We start from the raw sequence: 6,237 nt of genomic DNA on the forward strand, positions 1-6,237 counted from the left end.
GCAAACACAATTTTGCTATTTGCCTGTATCATATATAATTGCCACACCTGCATATGAATCGTCATGCTGACAGTGTGTAACAATAAAGCCCATTTTCTCTTCTTTTTTAGTGCAACACTGACTAAAATATAGAAATCTAACGATTTGTTATTGGACACTTTTGGTGTCCTGCTCAAAGCTATCAAAAGAGGTTCGATGCCATAGACGAACCGTCGATGACATCAAAGTCCCATCGAAGTGCCATCGAGAAAATTCAAAAAATACATGTTTAGTCGCTAGAACATTTTGGTTAGTTCGATAACATCGAAGATGTTCGATGCTATCGAAGTGTCATCGAATGTTTCATTGAACGATCATACAAAGTTACACAAAATTGCATAAATGCGGGATTTATTTCCTATTTCGATTGTGATTCACCTAGATGCCATGTATATATATGTGTGTAATTGGGAATATGGGGTGTCAAGAGCTTTCTAATTCGTTCGTACGGTTTCAAGCTTATAGCTTAGGTGATTCAAGACTTGTTCAAATTGGGTAATCTCTATCTCTTGTAATTTTATTCTTTTATAGTGAATATATGTCGCTTTGTGCCTTGATACATCCTCAGTGGAAGTCAACTGACCAATGAATTATTCTGCATCACCCAAAAATGTCTCCCACTTGTGAAAATTAAAAACTATGCATTCTGTGCAAAGATGTGGAAGGGCAGCAATACCACCAGAGAGCAACAACACAAACTCATCCATTCCACTCACAACTAGGCCACCATAGGTGGGCCTCCCATACCTAAAATCTAGCTCATGGAAGGGCAGCTTCCACCAAGCTGACACATAAAAATTCTCATCTAAAGTGGAAGGGACCCCTGTATAAACCTCCAACCAATCCACTACTGATTTCACATACTCATCTGTCACCATCTATATTGCTTCCTTCACCTTCTAAACACAAAACCCCAAAGACTCCTTATTCAAATCCATCACCTTTGCACTTGCACAAGCTATTACAACAACATTCCCAACAAACCCATATGGCAAGGGTGGAGTTATCTTGCTCCTAATGTCCACAACAAAGAGTATTGATGAAACCTGGGTCTTGTAACGCCCTGAAAGTCGGGGGTCGAGCATAACTCAGCTCCCGAGTTTCAAAACATCACTTATGTAACATATGCAATGATGGATGTATGTTGTCTGTATGAGTGCATAAAACATGGAGTAGATTAAGCCAAACTGCAAACATAATTTAGGGATAGGTGAAATTGCAAGCGGAAGACTTAAGAAATATCTGTGTATATGTGTAAGTCCCTGTGATATGTATGCTCTACCAGGTTATAATTACAAGTGTTTGTTTTCAAAATATAAGTATCAAAATGAAATCATCCATTACAAAAGAAAACCCAGAATCCCCGTAGATCAGGACACGGCTCACATGAACCCGCATGAGAACTGCATAAAAGAAAACGCGTCCTCGTCATCCTCATACTCCTGCTCTGCTTCGAGGGTCGCATCATCATCTGCATCTAAGACAGAGTCTGGTTGGTGTTGAAACACCATCCCAGAATGTGGGAGTGAGTGATCAACTCAGTGAAACTATATAGTAAAAGTTAACATATGATCAATTCAATCAAGTAGTAATGATAAAGCAATACAATCAAACATGTCCTAATTACTCTTGTTAATGCAAGGATATATGTAGAAATGATGCATGCTCTCGCCTGCACTCCCTCAGCGTCTTCATCTTACGGTACGTATGACAACCTCCCGCAGTGCCCACGACGCCAAAGCACATGCAATGCGGTGCATGAACATGATTACCAAGTTGTTAGTAGTCCTTTTCATACAGCAAGATTTAGAAGCTAAGGTACCTTCCTCATATCAATTTCCAAACGGTGATCCATTCTAGGGTTGTCAGTCCTAGATAATCTCATACGATATTGTGGTTCTAGGTCGCTGCAAAGGGCTCGTCACCAATCAATGCATGCCTATCATACTTTAGTTACTACCCTAACGCTCGTCGCCTCAACGCAGTATCAAAGTATGCTCGAGGTCACTACAAAGGGCTCGTCACCAATCAATGTAGGCCGACAACACAAATATAGTGTCCCATACCACCATAATCGGCTCACGAGTCTGGTGTGCTCACTGGTCACTATGGGGAGGCTCGTCATCCCAGTGTAGGCCGACAACTCGACCATGGTGTCCCATACTACCATGCCCGGCTCATGAGTCTTAGCGGATCAAGGTACAATGGTTAACGGGATTGCACTGGTAAGTTTGGTACTCTAGATTCAAACAATAGCGTCCATACATGGTGCACATCCACCGGGACAATCGGGTTACTTGACGAACTCGACTAGTACGAGCGCACGTTGAGTTGAACGACATAGAGTGCGCAAACACCCCGTGTGGCCAAACCACTATCGACAACCCTAATACGACTTGGGTTCGTCAAACACGTCCTACGTGGCGAAAACAACTTCGGCCACGAACTCAAGGTTTGTTGCCGATTCCCTAGACTATTTCATAGTTCCAAGCATATTTAGGTATAACAGATATTCATACCAGCAATTTAGAATAGTAGTGGATCAACAATTCTAATGATGCAAGCATGTGGGCATTTGTTGAATATCAACTTAACATGAATTCACACATAAGTAACGTCCAAGTTAAACAGACAAAGAATATAGATTGCATGGAGGAAATCATACACATCATTAAGATAGTCGAGAATCTCTTCTCAACGCCCATAAAAGTACAATATATGACACACTTATTCATTCAGACATTTCTAGAAACACTTAGGCTACATATTCCAACATACATGACGTATGTTGGTGATAGCTCACCTTAAGACAATTCCTTTTGCCAAGGAGTTGTTACACATACAACTAGCAAAAACATGTGACAATTAATCATGGCAACCACATACTCATATTGCATACGTATACGATACTTTCTATATGTACATGGAATACACAAATCTCAATATAGTTCATATCTATCAGAAACGCAATATAAACATCGTATTTGGCATGTGAAATTGCACCTACAACAATAATAAACTATTAACCGACATTGAAAGCCTTGAAAACCATAACCTATACGAATATAGTCCGCATCTTAAACCAGAAAGCGCACAACAGATCTGATTCAGACGATAAGTCTTCGTCAACGGCGACTAAATAACCTAAGGCATGAATAAAATGAGCTACATCAACACTTAGGCTATTCTAAGCTCCAAAACAGGCTAGGGTTTGATTGACTTACCCACGAATGGACTCAGAATCGCCGGAATAACGATTCAGATGTGATGGTTTAGGTACGTAGAGTAACAGGGAAGAATCTCAAGATGATTCACCAACTTCTCTCTCACTTTCTCTCTCTCTCACTTAGCTAGGGTTTAAAAAATTCGTATGGAGTTGAGAGTGAGGGTTTAAAGGTCTTATATAGGCCTAATATTGATGAAAATAGCCTCAGGGCCAAGGTATACTTAGGTTATAACTAATTCAGGTCTATTTCGGTCCAACGGAGTACTTCTGGTGGTTCCTTTTTCACGTGCGTCGGACTTAAGGTCACTGACCATGGATCTAGGTCAGGCTGAGTTTTTGTACCGATCGAATTTACAGATCAGCCGTAGCGGACCAGTTTCAATTCAACGGTCACCGAAACTCGATCAGGTCCACCGGCACTTTGACATGTGTGGGCCATCTTTCCTTATCCGAGGGTAAATTTGGGTCAGAATCCGACGGTCAGAATGCTTAAAATCGGCGCGTAAGCGACATGACTCAGATTTCATAAATTCATATTTAATTTCTCACCTTTCTCACACTCTTTACTCCGGACTCAAGCAAATCGTCTCAGGACGTCATCTGGACTTGATTTTTGAGGTGATTGTCAAGCCCAACAAGGTGATCATAATTGTCTAAGATCATCGCTATCAGACTTTCGACGCGCGGTTCAGGTCCGATACAAAGTTTCCAACTCTCGAGAGCAACTGGATTTAGTGTTGAATCCTAGATTTCAGAGTAATGTAGTGATTGGTGCTAATTTCACAAGCAATCGAGTTTAGCGCTAATTAACCCACATTTAACTTCTAAGGAATTTGAGGTAGTACTCGGGTCTTTGCACGAAATTTTTCGGGTCATTGCAGGTCTTCAAAGAAAGCCTTTGTCCTTGATTTCCACAGGTGGACGACCATGGCTTCAAAAGTTGAGCACTTGATCATGGCCTTGTTTTTTAGGGTGGTGATCATTTCAGGTGATCATGTCCTTGCTTTGATACATGTCCTGTCATTGTTGAGAATATGGGTCTTGAGGCCTTCACCCCCGCAGATGGAGGCCAGGTTGTGAAACATCTCAGCCGCTGATTTCCTATCAAGTATGTTGTGGTTGATCACAAACCCAATTGAGAATCCTCTACATTTGAATCTTGTGACCTGAAAACATAAATAGATTTTATTTTTAGTTTTTTTTTTTAAATAAAAAGATCAGAATCTTGTTGCAATTGCTGATTAATCACATAGTGTTTTTTCTTCTTCTTATTTTTTATTTTATTTTATTTTTTTTAGTATCAAGAAGATGGGAGGAATTATCTCATCCATGCATTGTACCATGGTCCATACATTTGAGCCCATGGTCGATCAATCTTTGCTGTTGATACTATGGGGCTTACATTATCAATCTAGATTTTCCAAAAACCTCTTCAATCAGAATGCAATAGGTCATCAATACGTGGCTTACAAATAGACAACTGAGAAAAAAACACAGCAATTCACCACATGTCTAAAAAACTGGGACAAATATTTAGATGACTGTTTTCATCCAATCAGGGAGATTTTCAAGGAAATTCACATATATGGTAGACTGGATCAGATCAATGGGTTTGAATCACCACACGATGACTATTGATCAGATAACTCCATAACAAGGAAGTAGCAACGTTACCTGAATTGTAAAAAGGGAAAATTCCTTGAGACTCATACTTAAGTTTCCCCTGCTGTTTTTCTAGTTTGCCCCTCTCATATTTCAGTTTGCCCCGCTGTTTTTTCTAGTTTGCTCCGCTGTTTTTCTAGTTTGCCCCGCTCATAATTCAGTTTGTCCCACTGTTTTTGTAGTTTGCCCGGCTCATATTTTAGTTTGCCCCGTTGTGTTTCTAGTTTGCCCCGCTCATAATACAGTTTGCCCTGCTGTTTTTCTAGTTTACCCCGCTCATAATTCAGTTTGCCCCGCTCATACTTAAGTTTGTCCCGCTGTTTTTCTAGTTTGCCCTGCTCATATTTCAGTTTGTCTCGCTGTTTTTCTAGTTTGCCCTGCTCATAATTCAGTTTGCCCCGCTTATATTTCAGTTTGCCCCGCTGTTTTTCTAGTTTGCTTCACTCATAATGCAGTTTGCTCCGCTGCTTTTCTAGTTTGCCTCGCTCATAATGCAGTTTGCCCCGCTGTTTTTCTAGTTTGCCTCGCTCATATTTCCGTTTGCCCCGCTGTTTTTCTAGTTTACCTCGCTCATATTTCAGTTTGCCCCGCTGTTTTTCTAATTTGCCCTGCTCATAATGCAGTTTGCCCCTCTCATAATTCAGTTTGCCCCGCTCATATTTCAGTTTGTCCCATTGTTTTTCTAGTTTGCCCCACTCATACTTAAGTTTGCCCCGCTGTTTTTCTAGTTTGCCCCACTCATACTTAAGTTTGTCTCGCTGTTTTTCTAGTTTACCCCGCTCATATTTCAGTTTGCCCGGCTGTTTTTCTAGTTTGCCTCGCTCATAATTCAGTTTGCCCCGCTGTTTTTCTAGTTTGCCCTGCTCATATTTCAGTTTGCCCCACTATTTTTCTAGTTTGCCCCGCTCATACTTAAGTTTTGCCCTGCTGTTTTTCTAGTTTGCCCCCCTCATATTTCAGTTTGCCATGCTGTTTTTTTAGTTTACCCCGCTCATATTTCAGTTTGCCCCGCTCATAATGCAGTTTGCCCCGCTGTTTTCTAGTTTGTCTCGCAATTCAGATGCTCTATATAGTAAAAAGGGCCCTAAATGACACGTGAAGGGCTACCTACATGTGCGAAGGGCTACCTACGTGAAGGACTATACAAACACCAACCCGATAAAACTTAGGTTAGGCTTGGGTTGAGGTCTCAGGTTGCCCGACCCAACCCGAACCCTATCAATATATTAGTTACTTTTAAATTATAATTGAGTGTGGATTGTTTGTGTAGAAGGTACATTAGTGATGTCAGGTCTCATTTGACCACGTCA

The 6,237-nt window shown here is 40.9% G+C and overlaps 1 pseudogene; it reads right to left on the bottom strand.

Moving 5' to 3' along the window:
* Positions 1-629: 629 nt before the first annotated feature.
* On the bottom strand, positions 630-4,975 carry LOC131246959 (omega-hydroxypalmitate O-feruloyl transferase-like; annotated as a pseudogene).
* Positions 4,976-6,237: the final 1,262 nt, after the last annotated feature.

The sequence above is a fragment of the Magnolia sinica genome, chromosome 5 (assembly GCF_029962835.1).
Source record: "Magnolia sinica isolate HGM2019 chromosome 5, MsV1, whole genome shotgun sequence".
Taxonomy (NCBI): domain Eukaryota; kingdom Viridiplantae; phylum Streptophyta; class Magnoliopsida; order Magnoliales; family Magnoliaceae; genus Magnolia; species Magnolia sinica.